Consider the following 18,754-nt stretch of genomic DNA (forward strand, 5'->3'; position numbering starts at 1 on the left):
GGCTGAAAGGCTCTCTTCCCCAAGTTTCTCCCACTCACTCCCACCAGCTTCTGTTTTTCTCCATCCTTACGTAGTCCTCAGGCTCCTGGCATCTGCTGCTGCCATGCTATAGGTTGGTCTGATGGTGTTCTTCATAGTGTCTTCATAGGGCAAATGTCCCGGCCCGGGTCCCTAACCTCCCTTACCCCCACCCCAGCCCACCCCAGCACTGGTACTTTGCCCACCAGCAATTTGTAATTGACTGTTGGAGCCCCCTTAGTCTCCACTGTACAGTTCAACTCCAGGACACAGAGAACACGGGGGAGGGGCTCCAGGGGAATTGTGCCTATGGACTCACTCTCCCTAGCTAGCTGAATTCTGATACTTGCCAGTGGCTGGATTTTACAACTTGTTTTAGATTTTCAAAAAAAAAAAAAAAACATGGAAGCCAGGCATGGTGGTTCACAGGAGACAAGGGCAGATGGTTCTTTGTGAGTTTGAGGCCAGCTTGGTCTACATACCACGTACCAGGCCAGTCAGGGATACACAGTAAGAGACTATGTCTCAAAAATTGTGTTTTATAAAGAACTAGAAGAGTAGACTCTGAAGTTTCTTGGCACATATGCACAAAAAAAAAAAACGATACACTAATTGCCCTGAGTTGATAATCATGTATTCATATACATATGTGGAATTATCACACTATATAATTTATAGTATATAAGCATAAGCATGTAAATTTTAAGAAATAATCCAAAATAAAAATATATAAAGTAGAACACTAAAATAGTGCCGAATTTTAGGAGAAGAATAGTTTTAGTGAAACAGCAAGAACTAAGAACTAGGGTGGAGAATCAGCTTAGAACCAGAGAGAATGGATCCGAGGGCTCTTTTCAACACTTCTGAAATTCACACTCTGAGAAGAGACAAGAGCACCAGAACCTTGCAAACTGGACTTTTCTGGGAGCAACCACATTTTTTTTAAAGCAGGGAGGAAAACTATCCCAGTTCATAAAAACAAGAAATATGTTGACAGTTGCTTTTTTTCCTACATAAAGCTTGCCTCTTTTTATAGCTTGGAGGTTAAAAAGGGAGAAGGAAAGAACAACCTAGATTTCCAATCCCTAACCCTTCCCTACCTTGCCTGCCTCGTGCAAACCCAGCATGTCACCTAAATAACCAGAGGATCCTGAGAACTCTAGTCGGGTCCATCCAGAAAGCCCTGGAGCAAAGAGAGCAATAAAGGGAAACTGGGAAGCATCTCGGGCCCCACCACATCACCACTACTCCTTAAGTTCCTCTTTTTTCTCTTTCTGATTAAACCCAGCACCTCCTTGCATGTGGGCAAGCTCTATACCAGTGAATATCCCCAAACTTCTTTTTACTTAAAAAAAAAATTAAGATTCAGTTAATTTTTTAACTGTGTAATCAGGCCTTGAACGAACTCTATAACCCAGGCAGGTTTATAGAGGGTTATGATCCTTCTAACTCAGCATTCCCAGTAGCTGGAATAGCATGTCTGTACCCCTAGGCCTAGCCTCTTTAACTGATATTGAAGGGCTCCTGCCCATCGCTAAGTGGTAGAGCACTCGCCTAGCATGTGTAAGGCTGATGGTCCCATCTGCAGCACTGCAAACAAAACCAAGTGAAATACTAAAACAGGACCACCCATTCCCGGAGCATCTACAAGGGAGATCTCAAGTTCGTGACGTCTGCTGGGAGAGGCCCAGCCGTGGAGGCCACTTAGCCATCTTTGAGTTCTAGTCCCTTTCCGAGGTGTGACCTGTTTTTCCGGGTCATCTAAAGACTCTGGACCCCTGTTTCTTCTCTTGCATGGGGTAGCTACAGTGTCCACTTCTGAACACTGTGCAGATCACCTGAGAAAGGCTCTTGAAACTGTCATAGGGTTCTTGGGTAGGGATGGTTCATAAATATCCACCAAGCAAAGGAGGACATGAGATACGATAACCTTGGATTCCTCTGAAAAAAAACAGAGGGGGCTTTCGCAGTCCAGCCCAAGGGCTGGCTGCCTTGTGGCCCCTTGGGTTTAACGGCTGGGACTTTGTTTGCTGTCCTGCCCCCTGGGGGGACCGTTGCTCTCCCTGCTGTTACTGAAGGACTTGCTGGGAGAGGCTGGGCCTCTGTCTCCCACCCCCCTCAAATGGAGCCTGCTCTATTTGCTCGCAGTGAATTTTAAAACATAGAAGATGATGAGCTTGTTTACGAAATGAATATGTGTGTTTGGCTCCATTTCCCATCTCCCTCCCAGATGCCTTTCCCTCCCCATGCTGAGGGCTTCAAAAGTGCGATGGACTGTGGGACAGGAAAATGCGAGTTATTGGTCTTCTTGGGCTCACAAATTATTTACAGAGCGCAGGATTTACAGTCAGGAAGGATTTTTTTTTTCCACAGCATCGGGCAAATCCTAGATGCTCTCTATGTATACAAACCTCCTTTCCAACAGTTATGAAAGGACATTTTAAACTTTAAATGGGAGCCCTGTTCACAGGACATTCTCCCCACTAGATTCCAATCAAAGCATCACGTTGAGAGGAAGGAGGTCACGTGGAATCGCCACCTTGGGGTGGCAACTTTTCCTCAGCCATGCCGGGACTCAGGAAGTAGGCAAGGACCCTCCTGTGTACCCATGGTTCACTCTCTCAACTCTTTGTATGTCTGAAAGCCAGGCCTAACTTGATACCAGTGGGTAGAATTCTACCCAGACTCAGGTCAGCTTGGCCGGTTCCATACAGAAGTTCAGTTTTAAACTCTGCCCTCCATAGAAGTCACCCCATCCTTTCCAGCAGCTGTTCTCCGCCAGCTGCCTAACCAACTGCCATCAGACCAAAATTACCCCCACCTCAAAGTCTGCACCTCAGGACATGATAAACACACTCTCTGGGGCCCCTTCTCTAACTGGTGCACTGCAATTACCCACCTTGGAAGTCAGCTCTGGTCTTCACCGTATTTTTTTTATTTTATTTTAACAATAAAAGGGCAGCCTTCAGATAGCCCTCACTCTCTGCACATGTGGAATGAGATAAAACAGAAAAGTTTGCTGAGTCAGATGCCCAGAACTGGATCCAGCCAGAGTGAAGTGAATGTGGACGCAATCAAGAAGCTTCATGTGTTACAAAGGTCTAGCTTAATGCTTCTCTTTAAACCCGTTTCTAAAGTTTCCAACTGCAGCGCGAGGAGTGGAATTCTCGCCCGCTAGTCCCAGTTCCTTGTTTTTATTTGGAGAGAGGATGTTTTGCAGAATTTGTGGGTAAAGGGGGATTGGGGTGAAACTGAGGTTAAGAATTCACAGGGAACAGAGGTAAAGAATGAAGCCATTGCTCCTCTGGTTGAGAGGTCGGCATGCGGGCAATTAATTAAAAGTATATTAATTTTCCAGCGATGCAGTCTGGAAATCAGCACATCCAACCAAGTGTTTAACACGTAGGAAAAGACACACTCGTCTTCTCTCTACATGGCCCTGCCTGGGGTTTTTCTGGAAAGAAGACTTATTTGAAACAAATGTCAGGATCAAAGTGGTACTTGTGAGGGGAATGGAGAAAGCCATAGCAGATAAGGGTGTGTCACCCATGAAGAGCATAATCCCTGACCTCAGACCCTCTGAAGGTTAGCATGCCGGTCCAGCGCTCATGTTCACCCACCTGTGTGTCCAGGTGTCTTTGCTTGTTGGTGTGCACAGCCAAACCTGGTGGTCATATTTCTTTCATGGGCTACACGAAAACTGGAAGTAGAATAATGGGTCCATTGTGTGGCCCCCTGCAGCTTGGTGTCACAAGAGGGGAATCTCAAAATGATGGATGGAATTATATCTGGCTAGCCAGCGAGGAGCTGTCTGAGGCCAACAGTAGAATGCGGCTCTGTTTTAGAGGCCACGGCTGGAATTTTCAGGTGTTCTGAACCCAAAGAAGGAGCCCCCTAAGCTTCTGTGCTGTTATCTTGAATGGGATGTCTCAGTTTCTGCTCGTGACCCTGGCGAGAGGGACAGGGAGTCTTGGATTTGGCTGTAACCCCCAGCTAGGGAAGGCCCCTGAGCTAGAGAGCTGTCGTGGAGGTGCTGTGAGGGAAAGTTTGCCACAGTGTCAAACTCTCTTCCCGGATGCCTGCCCGCCCGCCGTCTGTCTTGTTTTTTTTTTTTTTTTTTTTTTTTTTTTTTTTTTTTTTTTTTTTTTTTTTTTTTTTTTTTTTTTTTCATTCACTTGTACATACATTCCTGTAGTATTTACCGAACACCTATTTCAGGCATGAGCCAGGCCAGGAGTATACAGAAGGCATTTGTTTTCTCCTCTCCCTCTCTCTCCCCAGAATTCAGTGGTAACAGGGCTGGATGGAGGAATATTCAAACTCTGTCCCTGTAGGAGACATCTGCGCCAGGAATTTCCGGCAACCCCCAAGGAGAGTGGCAGATTGATGAGACTCCGGTTGGAGTTAACTAGGGAGTGGAAGGAGGTGGGAGTAGGTGGAGACTTGCAGCCAGCAGTCGGCCCGAGCCTACTCTATAACTCCCATTGATAGGACCTTTGGTCTGTGCCAGGCCCTGTACATGCTGTCTCTCATACCTTATTCAATCTTCCAGTCCTTTGAGGTCACTATTACGATAACACCCTGTTTTTGTATGAGGAAATTAAAGCCAGGAGTTGGAAGGGCCAGGGCCATGTAGGACGTGGCAGAGCCCTCACTCAAGCTTAACTCTGCATGCCCTCTATTCTTTGGCCTCGGTTTGAAGGTTTTAAAAAAACAGTCTTGTTATGTAGCTCAAGCTGACCTGGAATTCACTATGTAGGCTGGGCTAGCCTCAGACCTCATGTCCAGCCTCTCTAGATGCTGAGATTACAGGTATGCACCCCACCCACCCAGCTTAAAGTTTGTATGTGTTTAGTTTTTGTTTGCTTGGAGCCTGGGGCACATGCTAGGGAAACACTGTACCATGGGGCTATATGATGGACACTGCACTTTTGAAAATGCCCAGACATGGGCAAGATAGTTAGTACCTGAGCTACCTCAGCCTGTCAGGGTGATCTTGGAATGAACCCACACTGGTTTTTAATAGATGTATAGCCTAAGGTGGTATTTACTAAGCACCTCCATCTTCCTGTGTACTTGAAATAACAAATTGTGCTTATAACATGTTTTTTAAAAAAAAGAAAACAACCCACAGATCTATAGTCTCCCACAAGCAAAATCCCCCAACGAGAGCCTAAAAAGAGAATTCCTTCCTGGAGATACATTACAGTTCATAAATAATAATGGGGTGGCCCTTTGTGAAGTGTCGTGGGTTCCTCTGACAAATACGATTGCCTCTAAGCCTTTGTTGAGATTTTCCTCCCTCGTTCTGTAACACAGCCATCACCAAAAGAACCAGGGTAGCTGCCATTCTGTGCCAAGAGGTTGTCTTGCCATTTTCCAGGTGTATAAAACCCAAAAAGTGTCAGTTACTTCCCCATCTCTTCTCTGGGGTCATGCCCTGTGAGGTCTTACTCTGTTTCAGCTTCAACTTGTAGGGAGCCAGGGGCCAAATGCATGTGAACAAGCCATAGAAGGAGCACCTGCTCTAGTCGCTGTCCCAGTGTGGACACACTAATCCCTGGCTTTACAGGAGCTTCGCCTTCCACGCAGCACGGCCAGGCTCCTCTAATGGGCCAACGCTTCTGGTTTTAATACCCGGGGCTTGATTTCTAACAGGTGGGTGCCACAGTTGTTCTGCCCTTAGTCTGAGCCAAGTTCATGGCTCAAACAATATAAGATTCTTCATAACGGGCCCATGAAACCACAAGATGGTATTAGTGGGGGGGAAATCGACTCAGTTGCTCTCTCCAACACTTCAAGCTAGTAATTTTTGACCAGGAATGAAGAATCCCCCACCCTTGCTGCTTTCTTCATCCTGGAAAAAAGTAGACAACTGTCTGTCTCTCTATCTGTCTGTCTCTTTCTCTCTCTCTCTCTCTCTCTCTCTCTCTCTCTCTCTCGCTCGCTCTCTCTCTCTCTGTGTGTGTGTGTGAGAGAGAGGGGGGGTGCATTATAATGTTTGTGACAATCTCTGATTTAAGAGCACAGAGCTATAGAAGCCAGCACCAATGGCAAGTCGCCCACTGACAACCCTTTGGCTGTTGATGCTTCTCCCTTCCCTTCCCTCCCAGCACTGTCTGCAGTGATACAGGCACCTAGGCTTGGTAAGTGAAGTCGGGAATTCTTTATAAAGACATGATGAAATCAGAAAGAGACACAGTCCCTGCCTCGGGGTGGAATAGGGACTATGTGACCTACTTCCATGAGAAATCCAAGGCATTGAGGATGTGTGGCCAAGCCTTTCCGCATCCGGAAGAGTGGTTAGGTGAGTGGAAAGGCAGATTCAGGGTTGCCATATCTGGTGGCTTTCTGTAGAAGCCACATGTGTTTCCTTTACCAAAGCAGGATTGGGGGGGGGGGCTTGGGAGATTCTTCAGTTGGTGAGGTCATTGGTGTCCAAGCTTGAGGACCCGAATTCAGGTCCGCAGGATCCATGTAGAAAGCTGGCTTAGTAGCGTGCCTGTGACCCCAGTGTTCGGGTGATATAGGCAGGCAGGGCCCTGGAGTTTGCTAGGCAGCCCCTCAAGCCAAATTGAGGAAGTTCTGGTTCAGTTAGAGGCCCTATCTCAAAATGTAAGGTGATTGTCAACCGAGGAAGATAGCCAATATTGGTCTTTGGCCACCACATGCATGTTCATATATATATATATATATATATGGGGGAGGGGGGTTGGGAAGGCCTGAATATCCCACAAGTCCCCGAGTTCATGCAGATCATGGAACAAATATGTCCTGTTGAAATAGGGAGTGGCTCTTTTCTCTCAATTTCTCAAATAAGAGGAATGGTAAAATAAAGTGACCTATAGTTGTCTGCCCTAAGTACCTTTGAATGTCTGCCTCTCCTTTATTGTCTTTGCTTTTCTTTTCCCCTGCTTAAAAAGTCATTAGCTTCCCCATCACCTTGGGCCCTGATACCCACAAACAACCTGTAACTCTCTTTCTCTCCTCTTTATTCATTTGTTTTGAGATGTGGTCTCACTGTGTAACCTTGACTGGCCTAGAACTCACTCTGTAGACCAGGCTGGCCTTGAAATCGTGAAGATCCACCTGCCTCTGCCTCGAGAGTGCTGGGATTAAAGGTGTGACCCACCTCTTTCCTAGTTTATTTTGTGAGGGAGAGAGTTGGTTTTTTTGTTTGCTTGTTTGTTTTTGAACATTCTGACTATGTTGGCATACACTAGAAAGACAACTATGGAGGATCTGGGGGCTTGCACATTCTTCTCATCTTGTCCTTGCCACTTCTTGGCTTTGTATCCTTAGTGAGGGTCCTCGGGGTCTTCTCTAACATGAGCCTATAGTAGTAATACTAGTACCTCTCACACAGGGTTGCCATGGACCACCTATAGGCCTGTACACAAGGAACCCTCGCTCCCTGCCTCGAGAAGTGTTCCTTTTCCTCCCTTCTGCAGTGGAAGCTTTCTGTCCCCGAGGAGTGGTCTTGTATAATGTTGAAGCCAGTTTCTGTCTCTGTACATCCCTTAGCAATAAAAACAGAAAACTTTGAAAACTTTCTAAACTATGCATAAGCAAGTGGAAAAGTCCTCTCTCTATATACACAACAAAATAGTCACGTTTCAGAATACCCCACGGGCTTGTTTACTGCAAAGTCCCGTCAGCTCTTGCTCTGCTGTGGATGCTGTAACGTGGTGGAAGGTAAGCGTGTTGAAAATGAAACAGCACCCTCCCCCATCTCCTTAAATCCAATGCACATGTGGCGGGGTAGATTTAAGAGCTGGTGCCTTGGCGTGGGGAACTGCTGAGTGTGGTGGGAAGAAAGAGGCCTCATAAATAACTGCGCGGTGCTCTTGGAGTTTGAAGATCATTTGTTCTTCTGGGAGGGGACATCCTCTCGTGGATGATGCCCTTCTTGGCTGTGCAGAGTTTCTGTAACCATACCATCCCTCCTCAAGTACCTGTTTTCGAGGAAATGAGGTTCAGCTTGCTGAGACAGTACGGCCTAGACTCACCTGGGCCTGCCCTGGCTGGCCCGTGGTGGAGAGCGCACGAGAATGCCTGACAATACGCTTCCTTGTGGTTTCTTCGAAACTCAGTCTAGCTGGAAAGGCTGGCTTTTGTGTCTCAATGCCTGTGCCATCGCTCAGCCTTTCGCTGTGCTAGGAGTTGCTTGCGGAGGCCCTCTGCAACTTGCTTTGTTCGGCTTGAATGCCAACTCTGCTCACTCTCCCAAACAGCTCAGCCAGCACACACAATCAGGCGGATTTCCCCGTGGATAGTAGTAGGCCACAGGCCAGACCTCTTCATGACTCCCTCCATATCGCAGTGATCAATTCATCGTGATGTCCCATGACAGCGAAGGGGGAGAGACATCAACAGGCTGGTGGAAAGGCCTGAGGACCAAATTCATTTTTGCAACCATGATGTTGGCCAGGACTCTGCCCTCCTGGGCCCCTGTTTTCATGGCATTAACATGTGATGCCTGCCTTTGGGGACCTTACAAGACAGCTGCAGGCATTAAGAGGGATAAGAAGACACAATATGCTGTGTTAGCAGAGGGAGAGTTCTAGTCAAATAAAAAGTATCCAAATTAAGCAAAAATGTGATGTTCTTCAGAGTTGTTGCCATATGTAACCTATATATGATCAAACAAGCTTTTTATGAACTCTCTGGATTCTGCAATTGCTTAAAGCCCTGTAAATAAGCATAAAGGTATTTTGAAAGGTCATTACCATTACTCCATTCTAAGTTAAACAGAAATTTGTCTTTGAACACTTGTCGTATTGCTATAGCAGGGCCTGAGTGGTCTTCTATTTCTAGGGAGCAGAGGAGTGAGCCCTAACATTTCAATCCAGCATAAGAACATTGTAAAGACTAAGTCTTAGCACGAGGCTCTCAAAGACCGCACAGTTTAGAAAGCCCATCTCAAGTCCCTGTTCTCCCAGGCTTGGTAGCACCAACCCAACTAATGGAGAGAGAGAAAGGTTGGAAGTTAAATATAGATAAGACTTCTCCTTCTCAATAAAAACCTAAGTACAAGGTGGGTTTCTCCACGTGTGCCTGCACAAGTCTGTAAATTCAGCTACTGGGGAGACTGAGACTGCACATACATGCAAACATACACACAACTCTCTCTCTTACACACACACACACACACACACACACACACAGAGGGGGAATAGATTCTGCGAGAAGTTGTCAATTAGTGTTTACTTGGATACCTACAGAGAAAGCAAAAGACACGCAGTCCCTCACCAGCTTTCCCCACCTGTTTTTAGAGCAGCTTTCTATATCTCCTCCTGCTACCCAAGACCTGCACCAGCAGCCCTTGTGGCCGATTTCTCTCTGCGTGGCTTCGTTTCCTGTTGTCTTGTTAGCCTTCTCATCCAAAACGGAACTTACAGTTTGTGGAAGTTACAAGATCTGATGTGTGTAGTTAAAGGCTATGTTCTCAGGAAAGGGACATGTATGTTCAATTTCTGAGAAAAACTCCATTGACTAGTTTGCTGGGACTGGTGTGCACAGCACTGCATACTGGATGGCTTGAGACGCGGAACTTTATTGTCTCCCATTTGTGGAGGTTAGGAGGCTGAGATCGAGGTGCGAGGAGGGCCAGACTGTCTTCAGCTCTAGGTGGTGCAGGGCGGGGAGCTTAGCTGTGTAGTTCTGGTATTTGTCAGTAATCCCTGGATTGGAGATGCATCGTTCATTCCAGGCATGTGGTCATCTTCTCCCTGTGTGTCTTCATGTTATCTTTTCTCTGCCCATGTCTGTCTCTGTGCTCAGATTTCTCCTTTTAATAAGAACATCATCAGACATATTGGATTAGAGCCTACCATAATGATCTCATTTTAACTTCTTTGCCTCTGTAGAAACCATATTTCCAAATAAGGTCTCATTCTGAGACACTCGGTTAAGATTTCGACATATCTTTTAGAGAGGGATGTGATTGAGCCCACATACATTTGTAGATGAGTGATGTGGATGGAAAGACTCACCTTAAAAAAACTGCAAATAAAAGATGTTTTTGTTTTTGGTGAGGAGAAGATTATCAAGGAGCAGAGAATTACCCCTTTTGATAGTCATAAAATAATATTGTATATCATATTGTAAATATATTATCAGATACAATAGTGCAATAGAGGATCATTTCACATATTTGTTTCATTTTATTTTATTTTATTTTATTGAGACAGTGTCTCATTCTATAGTTCTGGCTGACCTGAAACTTATTATTTAGCTCAGGCTATCCTCAAACATACAGGATCAGCCTGACTCTCCCTCCAAAGTGCTGTGATTCAAGGCATTAGCCATCTTGTATTTATTTTTAGTAAATATACTATGTATTTCTTTTCAGTGTATATTCTATAGCATATATATATTATATAGCATATATAATGAACACCGATTCAACATTTGCATATGTACTTGCATGAGTGTATGTTTTAACTAAGTAGTGATTTCAATAAGGAGGTACCAGATCAGGTCTCTCTTACGTTGCTGGGATCAGAATGGCTAAATATAAATCACTGCTACATAAAAAGTACTGGTGAGAGTGATGGATAGTGCTATTTGCCAATGAAATACTGTACGTATGTGGAGACAGGATCAACTGTGAGCACTTTTGACAGTGTTTAGAAAGGGGGATACTTAAACAAAACTGAGATGGACCACGGGTGACCTTAGCCTGGAGGAGACGGCCCAGGACTTGTGGAGTATTCTGGTTCCTCCCTCTATGCTTGGATCTGGGGTGAACCTGTCCATTTGCTTTCAGAAGGAGCACTGTGAAGCCTGTGGCTGTGTTGCTGTTCCTTCTTTAGCTTAGAGAATTTGTTCTTTTTGCTTTTTTTTCTTTCTTTTTATTTTTTTGGTTTTCAGAGCCCTACCCATCTGCCTGAGTAATCCCAATGGGTGCAGCACAACCCTTCCAGGCACCCATCTTCTTCAGCACTCCATGGACCTGAAGCTTCTGCTTCTCATTAGACTCTGTCTCTCAACTGCCAAGACAGTCTGGGTTGGGCTTGAGAATTTCTTTTTCCCTTCCGTGTAAAAGCCAAACCAAGGAAGATTTTTTTTTTTTGTCCTCTTTAGAGGTCGATTCATCACAGAGTCGGGGAAAGGAGTTGTTGCCTGCCACCATTCGCGATTGTGAACACTGGGACCATCAGGCTGGGAAGACAGAAAGTCCTTGTCATCAGCAGGCTGAGCAGGCCAGACAATGAGCAGGCCAGGAACCTGGCCAGGGCCCTGTGTTCTCAGTCTACAGAGGCTCTTCTCACTATTGCAGGCCTTGAAATGAAATCTGGGAAAAGGTGTGAGGAAGGAAGGGGCTGGCCATTACCTAGATTCACATCCTTAAGGTTTAGACAAGGAGGCAGAGGAGCGTGAGATGATTTCTAGTATCCTTTTATTTGGGGGGTGCGTGTGCACATGTGTGTGTGCACACACACATGTTAATGTATATGTGTGAATATGTACATATGTGTGCACATGCGTTTAAGTGTGCAGAGGGCAGAGGCCAGTGTTGGTATTTTCCTTGATTGCTCTCTGACTTTTTAAGACAGTCTCTCACTGAACCTGGAGCTCACAGAGCCATTTAAGCTGCCTGGTCAGTGAGCCCCAGGGAGGCGTCCATCTCCACCTCACCCCTGTCCCTCCAGAGCTGGGATTCCCAGCTCTCACCACTCTGCCTGGCTTTTTACATGGGTTCAGGGGATCAGACTGTGGTTCAGTTCCCAGCACTCCCATGGTGGCTTGCAGCTGTGACTCCGGTTCCACAGGATCCAACATGTTTTATGGCCTCTGTGGGCATCGGGCATGCATGTGAAACACAGACATATGTGCAGATAAAACACCCAAACACGTAAAATACAATTTAAATAAAAGATGTTTACGGACCAGGGATTAAGGAATGAAAAGAGGTGGTAGGGCTCAGACTCACACAGGAAAGAGATTTGAGGCTTTCTTTCTATTTTAGGGGTGTATGTATGTGTGCACATATATACAGAAATGATTTTCTTTTCTCACAAAGTCCCAGCCATGGCCCAAAGCTTCTTTACTCTCTGTAATAAGCACACACGCCTCCCAAATTGTAGGCTCCCTAAAATTGACTGACAGCCTCACTATCAAAAGAACCTTTCTTCTGAGCCCTTTCTACCTCTCAGGAGCCAAGAGATGGCAAGTGGCCCCAGTCAGGATACATACCCTTGTACCACGTGGCTACACTCTGGGTAGGGCAGAGACCATGGTAGCTTTGAGTTAGGGAAAGATGCCTGCCAGTTAGGCCCGTTAAAAATCAACCAGACAGCCCATAAAATCAGCCGTGGTTTGACTTGGACATAGGCCACTCTTAAGAGGCCGTATACATGCACCCCGCTTTAAAGACTCCTTGCCCAGAGCTCCCAGTTTTGAAAGGGAGAGAGGAATGTGCCTGACTGGGGGTTGGAAGCTGGCAAGAGCCCTCGCTTATTGACACAAGTGTATCAAGGGGGTGGTAAAGCCCTGGGTGGAGCATCTCATCCAACTCTCTGCCCTCCCCAGGGTAACGCCCCGAAATCATCTCGAGCAAATGGGTCTTTATTTTGAGTAGCCTTGGAAAGCCTACTAAAGGGTTAACTGTGTGGTCGGGGCTGCTGTGGGGTTGCTGAGCCTTGCATGGACACAAACCTACCTTGTCTTTTTAAAATAAGAAGGGACTCTTGGGCTTTGTGGCAAATGGTGTTGGGTTTTATAGGGGGGAGATTAATCTCAAATAAATGATTAAATTAAAGCATAAACTGAATTAGAGGCATGCATTTGGGGTTTTCCTTACATTTTTATGGAAATTATGAAATACATCCCTTTGTTCAACTTTAAAATTAAACCAACTCAGCTTCTCCACTCAGAAGGAAAGGGGTTCCCAGGACCTGAGATTTTCCGTTTTTCCTTATGTATGGCTTTCTGTATTTATTGTTGAATTTGTGTGTGTGTGGCTAAGGCATGCTTCCCATTGTTTTGTAGCCTTATTGTGACTTGATTTCAGGTTGGACTACTTACCTTTAAGTAACTAAATTCCCAGGCCAATGAAAAGTTCTCTCTTACGAGGAGCCCAGGCCCTTATTTCTTTCACAACCTTTATTTGTGTATGAGATGAACCATGACATTTAAACTATGCTTGATAGCTTAACAGATTATAAGAACAAAACCAGATGGCCAAACAAAAATAATGCTTTGATTGCTTTCAAATTCAACGCCAAAAATTAAAAACAGCTTTCAAAAAGCCTTGACTTTTTTTTTCCACAAATGACTTTGAATCATGTATGTATACATGGACCTCCTGACCCCAAATTAGAAGAAGTATATAAAACAAAAATTTAACAATGGCTAGTTAGGAGTATTTTCCTCTTTTATCTTTTCCATAGCTCCATTTTTCCCCAGCAGTCCCTTTTAGAATAAAACTATATATGTGTATATATTTAATGGCTGCTTTTTAGTTTAATTTGAATGGCGCCTTTTTAAAGGATCCAGTCGAGGTGTTTTCCTCCATGAAGAAAATGGACTTGGTTAAGCGTTAGCAGTTCATAATTCTTCCACAGAAAGCGCTGACGAACGTGCAGTTAGTTACCTTAACACTGTGTCACAAGGCTCCAAAATAGAACCCGTCCCAGGGTCTTTAGCGCAAATGCAAGTTCCATAAAAGCGGTTATTTCATTTTCTAGCTCATTTCGGTATAGCTTTAGCATCATTAGTCTTACTCACAAGCCTCACTCTTTTTGAGAACAGTTAGCTCAACTAATTCTTTAAAACGGGGCAGTGAGAAAACACTGATTTTTCTCCACCCTTGAGACGGTGTGCAGGGCAAAGATACACTGCCACTACCTGAACTGCTCAACTACTTTCAGAGCTTGCAGATGTTTTTCTCTGTCTGTCTGTCTGTCTTTTTCGCTCTGACTCCCATCCCTCTTCCTTGCCTTCCCCCTCTTCTTGTTCTGTAGAAGACTCTTTATTTTGACTCTGATTCCTTTCTCTTCAAATAAGCTGCAGAATGAACAAACTTCGTTGCAAATCAGAGCTCTGACAGTTCTATCTTCCTGAGCTAATTGCATGTCCTTTTGGAGTTTCCTTTTCCTCTGTTTCCCTTTGTTTTGACAACAAGAGTCTGCGAAAACAATATACAAATGATCGCTGTGCTGCCACAAGTATACTGAATTTTAAAAATAAATTAACTGTCGAACCAGAAAGCTTCCAGGAGCTTATGGAGCAAGTCCTTTCTCCAAACTGTTTCAAAAACAGATGTGGAAATGTTTAGCTAATTCCCCTCCCCGTTCCCCATGCAGAATTCCTATGTGTCTCTAAAGACATCAGAGGAGATGGGCAGACACAATTCCCACCTGCCTTCCAGGAGGTTTCGGTAGACTCTTCACTTTGCTCAGTAACACCACAAATACTGATTTGCACTTGAGCTTTTGTGTCTTTTCAAAAGATTTCTAAACAAACGTGGTGACGTACACCTTTACTCCCAGCACTTGGGAGGCAGAGGCAGGCGGATCTCGTGTGAGTTCAAAGCCAGCCTGGTCTACAGAGTAAGTTTCAGGACAGACAGGCCTACATAGTGGAGCCCTATCAAAAAAAAAAAAAAAAAAAAAAAGCAGCCTGAAATTTCAAAGGCCCTATGTTTTGACCAATATTCAAAGACATAGATTGATGGTAAGAAAAATTAAGATTTGCTCTTAGCATTTTCTAAAGAAAGCAGAGCACAGTAGAGCTAAATACAGCTGAAGTCTACCTCTGGGCTCCACATGCACACAGAAAGTCACACACACACCCTATGCTTGTAAAACCAACCAACAAACAGATTATTCCAGTCTCAATGAAGCTCTGTTGCCTTTAACCACTGCCTCATCTTTCCTGCTCACCCCGGGTTCTATTTTTAACTTTCAGAGCAGTGGTTCTCAACCTTCCCAAGGCTGCGACCCTTTAATACAGTTCCTCATGTTGTGCTGACCCCCAACCATACAATTATTTTTATTGCTACTTCAGAACTGTAATTTGCTACTGTTATGAATTCTACTGTAAATATCTGTTATGCAGATGGTCTTAGGTGGCCCCCTATGAAAGGGCCATTCGATCCCCAAAGGGGTCTTGACACACAGGTTGAGAACCACTGTTTCTGAAGACTAGAAAGTGATGGATATAATAAATAATTTGAGCCAACTATATTATAATATCACATTGTTCCCCATAAATTATTTCAACAATATAAAGATGCCCTTTTCACTCCATGGGCACATTTGCAGCTTGATAATATTAGAGAAAAATAATTGGCGCTGTACTGCATATATATAGACTTTTTGCCATTATTCCCTGAAGAGGAATACAACTATTTCCATAGCACTTACATGGTACCAGGTATTCTAAGTAAGCTAGACGTGAGCTAAAGTGTCCTGGAGGATGGGGCTAGGTTGTATGCTGCTTGTATAAGAAAGCTGAGCATCTGCAGATTTGGGTATTACCCCGAGCTTCTGGAGCCAGCCTTCCATAGATAGCGAGGGACGGCTGGATCCATTCTGTTATTCGAATTGCCTTTCGCCACTTTAAACATGGCAGTGCCGAGCTGCATAAGTAGCCTTTTCAGCCATTCCCTGTCGGAAGCTTGACAAGGCGACACACATTTGTAGTCTCTCTCCGCACCTAAAGGTTGCCATTTATAGTCTAGCCTGGCTATTCAGCCTGCCCCATGGATTGCCTGGCTGCACCACCGCCTTCCCGAGGATTACAGGCAGCATACTGCTGTTTTGATCTCCCTCCTGGAGAGCTGGTCCTCATGTTTGCCATGCAAGCAACTCACCCACTGAGCCATGTCCCTAGCACTGATCGCATGAATTTTCGCTGTAAAGGACCCATCCATGATTAGTGCAAATATGGGAGACCTTCGGGAGAGGAAGGGGAGCGAAGGGAAATGTTTGCTGAAGGAACTGCTGGGAAATGTATACACATACGCCACATTTAAGAAAACAGAAAGCTCCTTGTACTCGGTCACTGCAAGGGAAACAAACATTTTGCATCCAGGTGTTAGAAGAGTTTGCCTGGCTGCTCTATAGCTGGGTTCAGGGCGGTATGTTCCATAGTTGAGCCCTGTTTGGTTAAACCAATGAATCTCAGCTCACCGCAGAGAAAATTTGCCGTCAAGGCCAAATGGGGCTCCTGTAATCCATACTCTAAAACCTGTTTTCTAAGCCCACCTGCCAGAAGCGGACAGTAGTCACAAGGTGAGCCGTGCTGTCTTTGTGTTTCCCTCCTCCTCGGTCTCTAACTGCCCCTCAGCGCTGAAGATTTCTGGAGAGTTTAGCTGCAATTCTGTTTGCATTCCAGAGCTCCTGAGCTGCTGGGTACAGTTCCAACTAGAGCTGGAAATACCTTCAGCCTGGCACCTACTCTATAGTCTCCCACTTCCCTTCTTAGCCGTTCAGCTGCCTTCGGCCCCTGCAACCCAAGTCTTCCCCCATCCCTTCTTTAGATCCTATGCTGCTGGCCCATCTCAGCTAGGTGTTAGGAAGGTCACACAGGGCAGCGAGTGACTTACAGCCATTCCCGTCACAAATGACTGCCGTGTGGGTGTACATACGCACATCCTTCTCACTGTCCCTGCAAAGAGCAGACAGCTAGGGAGAGGAGGCTGTTCTGTGTTTTATGATGTGCCTTCAGCAAAAGGGAGCCAGGCCTAAAGTACAGCTTTGAAGTACTGGGCTCTGACTTAGCAAGTTCGTTATTAAGTACATTCTGCTTTCCTCTTAATCTCTAGCCTTTCGCTTCTCCCCCAGGGCTATGGGACCTCGAGCACAGTTTGCCCTGCCTTTTATTAAAGTCTTTTCTGTGTCCGGAGGTGTGTTGTCATACATATAGGCATCTTCATTTATTGCCCCTGTTACGTGGCAATCTGTTGCTGCTGGCTCAAAGGAAACTGGAGGAAGCAGCTTCTATCTTGCCCCAGTTTGGAGATTTGTACTAAATGATTACGGAAACAGCGCAGTCACCAAAGCCCCTCTTTCAGACTCAATGAGAGCAGTGGAACTTGAAAAGTGGGCATGGAGCAAGAAGATAGTCTGAAATGATTGCCCGGGGACCAATGGTCTTGCTTCTTGGAGAATATAGGCATTTGGTAACTTTATTTGGATTATTCATGAGAGAAAGGGAGAGGGGGGCTACATGAAGGATGCTTGGGAGAGGAAATGGAAAGCTTAACTCCTGGACCAGAACGGCCTTCAGCTGGAGCCTCACTTTGGAGCCTGAGAACAAAAATGGGATGAAAGAATTGTTTCCTTGGCCTATTCCAGAGGCTGCTTATGGGGAAGGGTTTTGTTCAAGGCAGATGGTCCCAGGTTGTGAGATCATGGTAAGGAAAGGGGAGGGATGCAAGGGAGAGGGAAAAGGAGAACGAAAGGAAGGGAGGGGTGAGAGAGAGAAAGCCATTTCTAAAGCATGCTTAGGACAGGGTGGTTTCTTTAGGCACAGATATTAAGGTGACAGTAGTGGGATAATTCTCTCTCTTTCTGTGTGTGTGTGTGTGTGTGTGTGTGTGTGTGTGGTCTTGTTCTTGCTGCTGCTGCTGCTGTCTCTATTGTTGCTTTACGGGAAAACTCAGCCAGCCTCAGCAACGACGCTTCAGAATAAAGAAAAAGCACAGAGAAGTCACCTTTGGTTTCTTTTTACCCCCTCCCAACACTACACCCCCCCCCCCGGCACTACAGAGAGAATGAAGAGTCATTAGGAAGAGAGGCAACACAGTGCAAGCAAGCAAGCAAGCGGTCCCCATCAGAAACAAAGCACCTCATCCAGGAGAGTACACTCTTCTAGTGGGCCTCCATGCCACGTTTTCCACTCAAGAATTCTCCACATCTGTCAAGAGCAAAGGCAGAGAAAGAGCTGCCTATTTACAGATGGGAAAAGGGAATGTCCTGGGGGGGGCGGCTTTTTAGCCTGATGCCATGAGTATAGTAGACACTCAATAAATATTAGTCAAAGGATGAAATCATCTATATGGGGAATACTTAGCAGGGAACAAAAGTTAATCCCTACACTTATGCACATGCACTTCCTTCCAATTTTTAGGCACTTTCTGTTTGATTTATGTGGTTTTCCACATTTAAAGCGAAAGCTGGATGGATGATATTTGATGGTGTACTTCTTTCTCCCCTTGTTGCCTCCCTCTGCTGCCTTGCCTCAGACAGTTCTTCTTAGCTTTGTCCCTTTCCCCCCGCCACCGTGTCTACTACTCTTTTCAGGGCAAAAGACAAAAAGAACACAAAAGCTAGCAAGCACAAATGAATCCAAAACAAAGAGTTTAGGAGCTAGTTGATGAGTCTACACATACAGCATAAACAAAATGATTCCTTTTAAATACAGCACTTCTTTTAAGTAGTTTTATGCAATATGCATTTAAAATGTAAAATTAAGAGCCCCATGATTGGATGTATTTTTTTGAGAAGGGGTCTTACTCTGTAGTATAAGCTGGCCTTGGACTTGTGACAATTCTCCTGCTTCTACTACAGAATTGTTAGGATTTCAGTGTAAGCCACCACAAAAGGCTCAGAATTTTGTTTTTATTTGCTTTTGGTTTTATTTTTCAGTTTTGAGAAAGTCTCACTTTGTACCTCCAACTGTTTTTTTCTTTCTTTTCCTTCCATACTTCCTCCCTCTCCCTCTCTCGTTGTTCCCGAAATTTCTTTAACAAAATGCCCCACTATATCAGAGAATTTTTCGC

The 18,754-nt window shown here is 45.1% G+C and overlaps 1 protein-coding gene across 5 annotated transcripts in view; it reads left to right on the forward strand.

The window, feature by feature from the left end:
* The window catches only part of Plac1 (placenta enriched 1), a 163,707-nt gene that overhangs the window by 143,218 nt on the left and 1,735 nt on the right, over positions 1–18,754 (forward strand). The gene's annotated exons all lie outside the window — the stretch shown is intronic.

Source organism: Alexandromys fortis, unplaced genomic scaffold, assembly GCF_014885135.2.
Source record: "Alexandromys fortis isolate MF-2015 unplaced genomic scaffold, M_Fortis_MF-2015_v1.1 scaffold_194, whole genome shotgun sequence".
NCBI classification, from domain to species: Eukaryota; Metazoa; Chordata; class Mammalia; order Rodentia; family Cricetidae; genus Alexandromys; species Alexandromys fortis.